General features: G+C 39.6%; 1 protein-coding gene and 1 pseudogene across 4 annotated transcripts in view; both read right to left on the bottom strand.

Moving 5' to 3' along the window:
- The window catches only part of LOC145293848 (uncharacterized), a 144,407-nt gene extending 143,749 nt beyond the window's left edge, over window positions 1–658 (bottom strand). For 2 of the 4 annotated variants that reach the window (XM_080140537.1, XM_080140533.1), the window contains exon 1: window positions 532–658. The gene's annotated coding sequence lies outside the window, so the exon portion shown is untranslated. The other 2 variants (XM_080140536.1, XM_080140532.1) reach the window with 2 other exon arrangements.
- Window positions 659–7,342: 6,684 nt separating this feature from the next.
- Window positions 7,343–7,459, bottom strand: LOC145294291 (5S ribosomal RNA; annotated as a pseudogene).
- Between the last annotated feature and the right edge of the window lie 5,879 nt (window positions 7,460–13,338).

Below are 13,338 nucleotides of genomic sequence, written 5' to 3'. Positions count from 1 at the left end.
CTTTTATGGAGAATCTCGATATTGCATCGGATGCACGCTTTAAACAAAAAGTTTGTCCTTCCTCCTTGGCATCAGTGTTCCATGTTCGCTCTCTATTATAGATATGTTTTATTGTTTATGTTATTGTTTTACTGTTATCTTTTTATTGTATAACTTGTTCTCTTCTTTTTTTTTTTTTTTTTCGTTGTGATTTTTTTTTTAATTTTTCCTATTATTGTTGTTGTTATTCTTGTACAAGATCGACCGTGACTTTCAAAGAACCCGGGATTTCATAGATTCGGAATATTACTTTATAGCAGACATCGGAGTTGTTGTGGAATTATTATTGGTAAAGGCTTTTTTTTTTTTTTTTTTGCGGTGGAAGTAATCCAAGTAATCCGACGGTTTGTGCTATTGAAAATTACTTCATGCTTTTAGTAGTTTAGAAGGGGGGGGGGGTTGCTCTAGATATAAATATATATAATAAAAAACACACACACAAGTGTTGCGTACCTCCCGACATTCGTCACTAACCCACTCACCCAATCTTACCTCTTACTTGCTATCTTGCTCGTGCGCGCTCGTTAAAAACAGCTATCTTCCTTGCTCTGTATTTTTTTATTTATTATTTATTATTAATTCTTCTTTTTTTTTTGTAATGTTTTCTTTCTTTTCTTTTTTCTCTTTTCCTTCCTGATTTGATTATTTTTATCTCTTTATTTTGTGCCTATTTTTTCTTTTTTTTTTTTTTCTTTCGTGATGTAATTATTTGTGCGTTTTTCTTTCGCTCTTGTACAATTAATTATTCATCAAATTCACTTTCGGTTGTCCGTCTTCGCAACCCTTCCCTCTGTTATCCATCCTTCTTCTTCTTCTTCTTCTTCTTCTTCTTCTTCTTCTTCTTCTTCTTCTTCTTTACTCTAATTTTTTCTTTCTTTCTTTATTTCTATAATTCGTTCTTTTTTCTTTCTATTTCTTTCTTTTTTTCGGTTTTTCCTTTTGATTTATTATTATTATTATTATTATTATTATTATTATTATTATTATTATTCCCTCCCCTTCTCTTTCTTTTTCTTTCTTATTTGGCAATTCTTGCACCCTTCCAGTTCAGTTCATTCCTCACGACCCATTCTAAATGATATTCTTCTTTTATTTAGTGATCACATGGAACAGCCTGAAAAATTTGGTTGTAACAAATAAAAATAATCCCCCCTCCACCAAAAAACAAAAAACAAAAACAAAAAAAAAACAATTACATAGAATTTAGAGTGCAATATCAGTTTCGTACATACACTTAACGTAAAATGATTACCCACTTTCTGGCCAGAAAGCATATTTGAAGGCTAGTATCTTAATTTTTGCTATTTTCTTCATTTCATGAAGATCGAGTGTATGTGCGTATATGTGCATACGTGTGTGCGTGCGTGCGTGCGTGCGTGCGTGCGTGTGTGTGTGCGTGTGTGTATGCGTGCGTTCCTCTGTGTGTGTGTGTGCGTGTGTGTGCGCGTGTGCGTTCCTCTATGTGTGTTGAAAAAGAATATATAAGTTGTGTGTGTGTGTGTGTGTGTGTGTGTGTGTGTGTGTGTGTGTGTGTGTGTGTGTGTGTGTGTGTGTGTGTGTGTGTGTGTGTGTGTGTGTGTGTGTGTTCAGCGTTTTTTGTGCGTTTTCGTATATTGCCATCCGGATTTAAGAATTCGGGCTGTTTACGTGTAATCCCTAGTCCCAGTATCATCAGCTTTTCATTCGACTATTTCTTAGTCATCCCCCTTTATCACATGATTTAGCTAAGAAGCGCATATATTCAATATTTCTATTTCATACAAATTTACCTCTTTTAACTATCTCGGTGATTGTGTAGATTAGTGATATTTTAAACTAACGTATTTCGAGTGAAAACACTATTACGTACTTACGTGTTATGTCGAAATTAGTGTAAATTTTGGCACTTCTGCATAACACGGACAGCGCCATTTCTTTAAAATGCGCTCTTCTCTTCACTAAACTGTCCCCAAGTGGCGCTGGCGCTTCTCTCCATTCAAATTGTTTATTAATTTAAAAATTAAGACTATAATATATTAGTGACTCTCCAAATTGACTTAAATTAAGAGTCCGTCTTTTTTAAACAAATTTTTTAAAGTACGTAATTGTGGGTGATTATTTATTTATTTATTTATTTGTTAAAAATACGTCCAGCACAGTTCTACTGGATCATTTTTCGTAATTTTTGGGATTTATACTGATTTCGACATAACATGTAAGTACATAATAATGTTTTCAGCTGAAATGCGTCGGTTTAATTTGCACAACAAGCGGCAATCTTGTTGCTGTTGTTGTTGTTGTTGTTGTTGTTGACGAAGACGACGACGACGATGGCGGCGGCGTTATATGTCTTTAAAACGCTATTCGGTTAGAAAGTCGGTAATCATTATCGTCCGGTTGCTCGAAAATGGGTGATCGATTTTATGTTAAATGTATATGCTAAACTCATCCTGTACTTCAATTTCTAAAATATGTTTTTATTTGTTTTTGATTTTTACCAACAAGTTTCTAGAGGCTGTTTTATTATTATTATTATTATTATTATTATTATTATTATTATTATTATTATTATTATTATTATTATTATTATATTTTTATATTTTAGGAGATGTGATGATGGCAGATTAATAGAGGCAATCTGAGTGGGGAGTTGTAAAACAAGATGGATTGTCACATTATGTTTAAATTTCTGTATGTTGGCACGGCCATGCTAACAAAGAGTGATTTCAAATGCAAGCTGTACGAGGGAATAAACTATCAGAATAGAAAAAGGGGCGAAATTTTGCTGCTAGTCGAATGAGTATTTTTTTAAATCTATTTACATGGTTAAAACAAGTGCAATAAATTCGTCGGAGCACATTCTGTGGAAGTACTTGTAACAGAAGCACATGAATGAAGCACTGTGGTGATGCGACAGGGGTCTAAGCTTGGAAGACGGTGCGGGGTCCATGAAGTTAGAAATTCGTTTTTTTTTTTTTGTTTTTTGTTTTTTTGTTTTTTCACCCTGTCTGATGAGGAGAGGCTAGTAGTTGATGTACCAGACCAGATGTGACAACAATACTCCATGCATGGGTGAATGGTGGCTTTGTAGAGATGCAGGATGCTAGTAGACGTGAACATTTGGAGGGCATAGGAAAGGGAGCTTACCTTTTTGCAGTAGACTTGGCAACATCTTCTGTATATTTATCTCAGTTCATGTTTATTGAGAATGTCAGGCCGAGGAGTTTAAACGTTGGACTTTCAGGAAGAATTCATAGAAATGAGACGCACTTCTATCTGACAAGAAAGTTCTTGTGATTTTTAATTTTTAAATTCAAATGAACATATCTCGGCTCAAGCAAAACTTATTCGAAATAAGTACCATGAGAATGAACACAATTTTGCCAATGCAAATCAAGTGTATTTATGCCAGTAACGTAAAAATCTTCCGTTCTGGTGGCGATGAAATCATTGAAGGCGTTTTTTTAATATCGGTTAGATCTTTGAAGCATTTCTCACCCAGAAATTTTTCAAGATGCTTGAAAAAGTGGTAGGCGGTAGGGAACATATCTGGAGAATATGGCGGATGAGGCAAAGTTTCATAGCCCAATTCGTTCAACTAATGCAGAGTCAGCTTAGCAACATGCGGTCGGGCGTTGTCGTGGAGGAGAATTTAGTCTTTTCTGTTGACTAATGCTGGGTGTTGTTGTCGAAGTTTCTGATGCATTTTATCCATTTTTTGATAGTACTTCTTCGCCGTAATGGTTTCGCTTGCATTAAAAAAAAAACTGTAATGGATGAGACCGGTTGCAGACTACTAAACAATCAGCATGAAATTCTTTTGGTGCAACTCTGGCTTCGTCAACGTTCAACCGCTGAGTTGAGCGTCGCTGGTTGTCGTAAAGAACCCATTTTTCATTGCAAGTCACAACCTAGTTGAGAAACGGGTCGTTGTGTAAGAGAAGGGAAGATGACACTTCATAACGGCGTTTCTTTTGATTGTCATTCAATTCGTGAGGCACCCATTTATCAAGTTTTTATTATCTTTCCAATTGCTCTCAAGTGATTAGTATACGTTACGTCTAGTTCAGAAACAAGTTCTCGAACCGTTGTGCGTTGATTTGCTTCCAGTAAGGCTCTTAATTGATCGTTGTCAACATCCGATGGCCGATCACTACGCTCATCATTTTCAAGACTCTCGTCGCCGCCACGAAATTTCTTAAACCACCATTGTACTGCGCGTTCAGTAGTGGTTCCTGGGCCAAAAGCTTCGTTGATATCGTGAGCTGTTTCGGCAGCTTTTTGATCTAGCTTGAATTGAAATAAGAAAATTGTGCGAATTTGTCTTTTTTTTCTCCATAAAACAATTGCAATGTAAACGATTGGATAGAACGAAAAATGCTCTTTAAAATGATATATAAATAAATGTATTATAACGGAAACTTATTTGAAAATACATCATCTGAAATCCAAATTAAAAATCCCGCAAGAACTTTCTTCTCAACCTGATAGTTAACGAAAACTGTCGCACGAAAGAAAAAAAAAAACATTTTATAAAAACAATGAAGGATTAATTCAATTACCTACATTGGTTGATGTAGGTAATAGAAATTTGGACAGTGTTTCAAGTAAAGAAAGGAGATATAACAAGTTTTTATGGCTGTCATCAGTTATCTTCAGGCGAAGATAGTCAATGCTTAAGCCAGGAGAGAGACAGAGGCGTCTTTTCTCCTTGGTCCTTGCTACTAAGCGACCGTGTTTCTGAAAAGGGCTGAAGTACTTCTTCAGTGCATAGCACACATGAGTGAGCCCTGCAATGTGATTGGTTAGTATGTAACCAAATCACCTAGCAGGGACATTTCTCCACGAGAGAAAAGAATTTATTTACGACTTCTACATATATAGGGAACCGATTCTAATTGTGTACAGGTTTTGAACAGAGTCAGTTCTCCTTGATTGTGCCCGTAACGGACCAAACCTTCATCGTTGCCGAACTTCTTATGAAAACACCACCAAATAAGAACCCCCTTCCTCTCAGGAGCAATAGCCAAATATCCGCCATTATTTTGTATAATGTACATTACTTGTCAACTGTTAAATAACTGTGAATCGTATTTGGGTCTGAGCTTTTCGTCTTAATGATGGATGTATTTAGAATACATGTTTAATACATGAGCTGTGTAATGAAATAACGTATGGGCTAACAAGAGCAGTGGAGCATTTCGCCCGTTTCTCACTTTTTTTTTTTTTTTGCAGTTTTCTTATAATTTTGTTTAGGCTGGAGATAGGGCATTTACCCACTGTTTCAGACACTCCAACCGAGAGATCCTTTTAAGATTCTAACCGTCTATTGAAGGTCAATTGTTTGCATTTTTTTCTTGCAGATGTTTTTTTTTTAATACTTTTTCATGAGTTCGGTTGCTTCTATAATTATTTGAATGGTAGAGATCTTCATAAGGTTCCAGTAGATTAGTCATATATAAGGCCTTGGTATTTTATTATCTTTCCCCTTTCAGATCTATTTAAACCAGTATCATAAAAGACACTGACTTCAACTGGGGTTGCTACTTTCTCCATCTTGTTCCATATCATCAAACGGGCTCCTTCAGTCTTTGACAGAATATGGACATCCACGAAGGGATTCCTGCGCATGAAATTTTTGTGGCAGGAGGTACGCAATCTCCAACCACACCTCTCCTGAGTTGACATTGTTAAATACCAGTGGCAAGTGAAGTGTATGTACAGGACGATTGGAAACAAATGTCGAGATAAGCGGAGAGCACATAAACTGTGTCCATCGCTTTATTGCAGATTACAAAATAATCAATATTTCAGTAAATATAAGTTATAAAAAGCTGAAAATTACACCATCCAAGGACTGTATTAAGGTGAGATAAATCCTAAAATTTCATCAAAATTCATGTTATATTTAAAAAGTTATGTTATTTTTTTAATATTCAGGGAATTTTCACCGTCCATCGCTTTATTGCAAGTCTTCTAAGATAATGTTTTAGCTCAATAAAACAATACCAAAGCATCATAAATTTATATTGAACACATTTTCTGGGGAAAATTAACAAAAACAAAGGCACATCCCGAGGGCTAAGTGTCAAACAAACGAATTATTTGTCCACATATCCCCCATGTTTTGAAATTACATTAAACAACCTTTTGTCCACCGAGGAGGTCAATTGTTTGATCTGATATGGAGTAATGGTTCTGGCAACGTCGACTATTTTGTTCCAAAGGGCATCCTTCGAAGAAAACTGCTCTCCTCCCTCATAAACTCCTCGTTTCAATATTGACCATAGGTGTTCGATGGGGTTAAGGTCCGGAGAACACGGTGGCCAGGACATGAGGGTTTCTCCAACAAAGCCCTGATATCCAAGGAAGGATGTAGTTGCCCTAGCAGCATGAGATGGGGCATTGTCATGCATAAAAATAATCTTAAAACGACGTGACAAGGGAAGATCATCTAACAATGGTAACAAATTCTCCTTTAGAAAGGCAGTGTAGGCATTGCTGGTGAGCTTGACACCTTCTGGCACTCGGAATGGTCCACATAGCTTATCCCCAATAATTCCCGACCAAACCATTATGCCTCCACCTCCCTGTTGGCGACGAAATCTATAAGGCGTTGGAGTTCCATTTGGATTCCAAACTTTGGCCCATCAGTCCGGTCCATCAAGTGTAGCACGAGCCTCATCTGTAAACAGAACATTTTGGCAATCCATTTTCATATATTTTTGTGCCCAAGCCAATCGTTTTTCTTTGTGGGTTTGGCTCAATGGAGGCCTTGGAATAGGATTGATGTTCCTTGCCATTTCATTCAGTACATCGCATCGGGCTTGTCTGGATCTTGGTATGACTCCAGCCCTCGCAAAAATTGTTGTACTGGTGCTGCTTGGGTTGCGCACAATCTCTCTACGAATTTTTCGAAGATCCCGATCAGAAAGGTTCCTCCTTGTGCCCTTATCTTTCCTGGACTTGATGTTGGGGTTCTTGACGAATGTAGCTAAAGTTCGGGGATCCATTTTTAGTTCTGTGGCTAAATTTATGATCGAGAGTCCTGCTGCTAGTCCTGCAATAATCCTCTGCTTCTCGGTAGCTGTTAAACGTCCTTTTTTTGGCATTTTATGAGACCTGCAATAAAGCGATGGACGGTGAAAATTCATTGAATATTAAAAAAATAACATAACTTTTTAAATATAACATGAATTTTGATGAAATTTTAGGATTTATCTCACCTTAATACAGTCCTTGGATGGTGTAATTTTCAGCTTTTTATAACTTATATTTACTGAAATATTGATTATTTTGTAATCTGCAATAAAGCGATGGACACAGTTTACAGCGCCTAGAATTCCCAAATGGTCACCCATCTGGTACTATCTAGGCTTAACGTTGCTTAACTTCGGTGATCTGACGAGAACCAGAGTGTCAACGCGATTATGCTGAATATATCATATTACCACGTCAATATTAATAGTCCTATTTTCTGTGCGCGTATCTGTACGATTAGTGAAAGTGGATGGTATATGAATTATTTCCAGCTTTTCTTTCTGGTATATATTCTCAAGACTTGCTCCTACATTTGATATTCAACTTTTTAGAAATTGTTCACTGGATATTGTGCCACATTGTATCCCCCCCCCCAGCATTTTTACCCCCACTTTTCTTGTCAGTTTGTTCAAGCTGGGATGGAGCATCCTACCGGATGCTAAACATTCACCCGCTATCTTACATATTCCAACCAAAAAATCTTTTTAAGAGTTTAACCGTCCTTTTAAATTCAATTGAACTTGGTTCACCGGGTATATTTGTCAGGTAGATTTTTTTGACATTCTTTTTCATGAATCCAATTGCCCTATACTCCATATATTAATAGAATAGCGTGTGTGTCACGATTACATCCGAGTGACTGTCGTTTAATTGTTATGGACTTCCATTTCTTGTCATAAATAATTTTACCAATAATTCTTCATAAGTTTTGGTTTATGTTTCGATTATAGCTGAAGAAACTCAAGTTATATATATATATATATATATATATATATATATATATATATATATATATATATATATATATATATCATGTGCTGTCCTTCGTGTCCGAAGACGACTTCCTGTGAACTATCATTCTCCACTTGTCACGGTTGCGACTGAGGGTCTGCCACCTTCCAGTAGGGATCAATCTATCCTTTAGATTTCGTTTGACGGTGTCACGAAACCTGAGCTTAGGTCTGCCTATGCCTCCTACCCCATCCTCCAGTTGTGAAAACAGTATCTGATTTGGTAGTCGGGAGTTCTCCATTCTGTTTACGTGCCCGGCACATCTCAGGTTTTTCCAGATGAGCAGGTCATACATGCTTGAGAGGTTGGCTTGTGATAGGATCTCCCTGTTGCTGACAAAGTAATACCACTTGACATTTAAAATTTGCCGGAGGTGTCTCATCATATAGGTGTTGAGCTTGCGGGCTACCAGTTTGTACACTGGCCAAGTTTCTGCACCGTATAAGAGTGACGAGAGGATGATGGCGCAGTACACCAAGCATTAAGTTCTGAAAGTCAGTTCTTTATTTTGCCAGACCTTCTGTTTGAGTTTTCCATAGGATATGGAGGCGTTAGCCATTCTTGTAGAAATCACCTCGTCCATTTTGTTATTGTTCATGACCGTATTTGAATTTGCAGACATTGTAAAGCTCCTGGTCTTGAATCTTAATTGGCTAACTTGTTGCTGGTGATCCATGGGATTGTTGGTACATCATTTCGGTTTTCTTGATGTTAATCTTCAATCCGAAGGTCTTGGCTGACCCTGCGAAGCGAGTTATTATGTTCTGAGCATCCTCGTTAATATGCACTACAAATGCGGTGTCATCAGCAAACATGAGCTCCCGTACGAGTATCTTTGTTGTTCTATTTGCGGATTTGTATGCATTGACATTGAAAAGGTCTGCTCCCGTATAAAAACACCCTTATCACAATTTCTAAAGGCATGCCGAAGCACAACTGACAGGTAGAGTGAGAAGAGAGTTGGAGCGAGGACGCAGCCCTGTCTGACACCATTCTGCACGTCAAACGGATCGGAGAGCTCGCCCTTCAGCTTAACTGTGGCTTTCATGCCTAAATGAAGGGCTCTGACAAGGCTGGTGAAGTGTGCAGGAAAGCCAGGTTTCAGTAAGACTTCCCAAAGAGTGCTTCGATCCACTGTGTGGAAAGCCTTCGTAAAATCCACAAAGATCATGTACAGCTCCATATTTTGCTCGACATACTTTTCCTGGATCTGTTTGAGTGAGAAGATCATATTCGCTGTGCCTCTGTTTGCACGGAATCCACATTGTGCCTCAGGTAGCAATGTTTCAGCGTGCGCTGTAAGCCTGTTCAGGAGAACGCGAGCGAACACACTTTCCCAGGGACTGAAAGCAGTGATATACCCCTGTAGTTATCGCGCAGCCTACGATCTCCCTTTTTGAATATGGTCACTAGCTGTGCGTCTTTCCAATCTTGAGGGACAGTTGCAGTGGTCTAGGCACTCTGTATAATTGTGCAGAGAGTGCTAAGTAGTTTTTGTCCTCCTCGCTTGATGATCTCAGGGTATATGCCGTCAGACCCAGCTGATTTGCCATCCTGTAACATCAGCACTGCTTTGCAGATTTCATCTGAGTCAGGGCATCTGTCCATCCATTGCTGTGTCGGGAACTGCTCCAGGTTGATTATTGCTCGTTCGTCAATGTCTGACGTCTCGTTTAGCAATGTTTTGAAATGCTCAGTCCATCGTTTTAGAAGCTCGTATTTGTCAGTTAGGAGAGTGGAATTGTCGCTTGCAAGTAGTTGATCGGGATGGCTCACATTTGGGCCCCAGACTGCTTTCATACTCCCATAGAAACCCTTCATGTCATTGGTGTCCGCCAGATCTGTAGTTCAGCAGCCTTAGCCATCGACTAACTGTTCTTAAGTTCCCTACATCTGCTCTGGAGCTTGCTGTTTGCCTTAGCGTATTTTGCTTTGATGGATCTAGTGTTCCTGAATGACATTGAACTTCTTGCAGCGTTTCTCTGGTTGATGAGTTGCTTGATTTCTTTGCAGTTCTCATCGAACCAGTCCTCATGGCGTTTCCCGACCAGCCCGAGGCACTCTTTGGATGTTTCATAAACAGTTTCTTTGAAGGACAGCCTATCTGAGTTTACATCTCCGGTTGGTTCAGCAAGTCTCTCATTGAGAGCATTCACCAGCTCTTCTCTTACATTTTGACATTTCAAGCCGTTGAGATCAAGCTTCTTGGGGGGGGGTTCTTTATCTTTATTTTGCGTCCCAGTTTGAATCTCGCTTGTGTCCGGATCATAATATGGCCAGTGTTGCAGTTTGCTCCCCTTATTGCTCTCGTGTCCAGGATATCTAGGAGGTCACGTTGACGAGTGATGACGAAGTCAATGAGGTGCCAATGTTTACTTCTAGGGTGCATCTAGGAGTTCCTGTGAACAGGCTTGTGTTTAAAGAAGGTGTTGGTGATGCAAAGCTGATGCTCAGTGCAAAGTGAAAGGAGGAGTTCCCCATTTGAGTTGACTTTCCCGCATCCATACTTCTATAGTGCTCTGGGCCAGGTGATATAATCCTGTCCTACCCTGGCGTTAAAGTCTCCCATGAGTATGATCTTATCCGGTTTTGGTACGGATGCAAGTGTACTGCCTAACTGATGGTAGAATATATCAATAGTTTCCTGAGAGTTTATCATAGTCGGAGCATATATAGCTATCAGGGTACACCAACGGTCTTCTGATAAAGGTAGCCTGAGTGGCATCAGCCTGTCATTTATCGTATGAGGCACTTCTATCAGTTTCGTCACTAGCTCGTTTTTGATGGCTACTCCGACACCGGACTCGCTTCTCTCACTAAAGGCCTTGACATTCCAGTAAATGGTGTAGCCGGACTCTCTAATGGAACCGCTCTCTTTGAATCTGACTTCACTCAAGGCAGCAATATCGATGTCATATTTTTCTAATTCGCGCGATATAATCGCACTTCTTCTTGCCGAATCAGACCTGTCAAGCATCGTTCGTATGTTCCACGATGCAAACTTGAAGTTGGGTGTATTGTGGGCCTTATTATCCTGGGCGACGCCCTGCCAGTATGAGTTCTTTTTCTGTTTTCGTTTCATGATTCGTAAGGAATTTGCTGACAAGATAGTTTAAGGATGAAGTGGGTTTTGTCAGTTGCCATTTCACCCCTCTCCTCCAATGGGGGTACGCCAGACTGGCACGGATTGCCCAAGACGAGTTGGCAGCTCATTGGTCGCAGTGACTAGCCAGAATGAGTGTTATCAACTTTCTCAAACTGCCTTAACAGAGCGTCGCAATTTCTGGTTTTTCTGTCTGGGTTGAGCTTCCCATAGATCCCTGCACTGTTAGCCTGAAGTTCAATTTCCAGTGGCGTCCGCCTGGAGGCCAGCACAGTCTTGGCTGACAGCTACACTTCCATACATCTGTCAAGTCCTTGGGTGATCGGTTCCGCAGTGGTGGTGGATGACAGACCAAGACATGCAATGGATCGCGTTATGAAACCGATCGTGCGCGCGCGCACACACACACACACACACACACACACACACACACACACACACACACGTATATACACACGTATATGTATATGCGTATACCCGCAAGCACCTATATTCATAAACACACAGAAAAGCACATCCGTATCCATGCACCAACCAGCATACGCCTATGTACAAATATATACATAAACACATGTACACATCTTAAAAGCCTCCATGAACCCGCATAGATACACAGATGCACCTGTATATTTACAAAAACCCACCCAACAACATATACATCCACAGATCCAGGGAAACCTCCTATTATAAACATTTAGTTATAAACAATCACACCACCCATGCGACCGGTGCTTATACACACACACACACACACACACACACACACACACACACACACACACACACGCGCGCGCGCGGTGCTTATAGGCACACACACACACACGCACACCCACACACAAGCACATATATATGCATGATGCTAGTTGGCCGTTGATCCCCCAAAAAGGAGGGTTCATACGCCCTTTGAAAGGTCTTATTTTTAATCCTTCTGGGAGACTATCCACCCTCCTCACCAGACAGGCTGGTGGGGGAACCGGTTTAGTCGCCGGTAACCCGACCATGCGACAGGTAGTACTAGGTTACATGGCACCAGTAGCATATGACATGACCTGACATATATATATATATATATATATATATATATGTTCATAAGTTTTGGTTTCGGTTTCGATTCAAGCTGATGCACCGAAGTCATATGGATATATTTTTTTTTTAAATCGCAACTTTATAATATATAAAAATCAATAGAACATTAACTCAATAATAATATATACGAAATCTGAAAGAATTAAAATATCACATTTAAGCGTACTTTACGACTGGGCTGCGCCAGGCGTTCATGCTAGCTTAGTTAAATACTTTTGCTGTTTTAACAAAAGAACTACAATAATATCAGAGCGTATCCATTTACGCTGAACGTCTACAGAATGTCAACATCAATATATTATATATGAATGAGTCCCCTGTGGAATTTCAACAGGTCCCGTGAGTTACTGAAATAATAGAAATCTTCCCAAGATTCCAGTTTCTTTTCGTCATGTTATACATAAAGCCTTGATATTTCGTTATCTTTTCCCTCTCAGCTCTGTTTACCTTTGGGTAAACCATTGGGCAAATCATTGGGGACACTAACTTCTACTAATCGTAGCTTCTTTATCCTTCTAATTTCAAATTACTATACCAGGCTTTATAGCTGTTTTTATGTACGTACCTATAGGGATTGCATAACCACAGTGGATTGTGTATGACTTATTTTCAACTATTTCTAGTATATACTTACAAGACTTGCTGCTTCATTCGATATTCAAATTGTTACAGTGTGTTACACTGTTACACAGTGTGTGTGTGTGCGCGATCAACGGCCAACTAGCATCATGCATATATATGTGCGTATGTGTGGCTTAGTGGGGGATGCCCTTTTCTCTACCCTGCAACCTCTCTCCCACAGAAGAGACGTTGCGAGCCTATCCTTGTTTTATCGTTATTTCCATGGCAGGTGCTCGTCTGAACTCCAATCTCTGGTCCCCCCTCGCCAATCTTTCACGAAAAACACCCGTCTAGCTGAATCCACTGTCAAAAGTTTCCCCCACTCTTTATCTGTGCCTAAATCAAAACGCGGATTCCATGAACAAAGCTTCTTTCTTAGAACTGCACGCCTGTGGAACTCTGTTCCGTTTGCCTGCTTCCCACCGGACTACAACTTGGATGCGTTCAAGTCCAACGTT

The sequence above is a fragment of the Euprymna scolopes genome, chromosome 15 (genome assembly GCF_053919585.1).
Source record: "Euprymna scolopes isolate OS-2025 chromosome 15, ASM5391958v1, whole genome shotgun sequence".
Taxonomy (NCBI): Eukaryota; Metazoa; Mollusca; class Cephalopoda; order Sepiida; family Sepiolidae; genus Euprymna; species Euprymna scolopes.
This window is presented reverse-complemented; position numbering and strand designations above follow the sequence as displayed.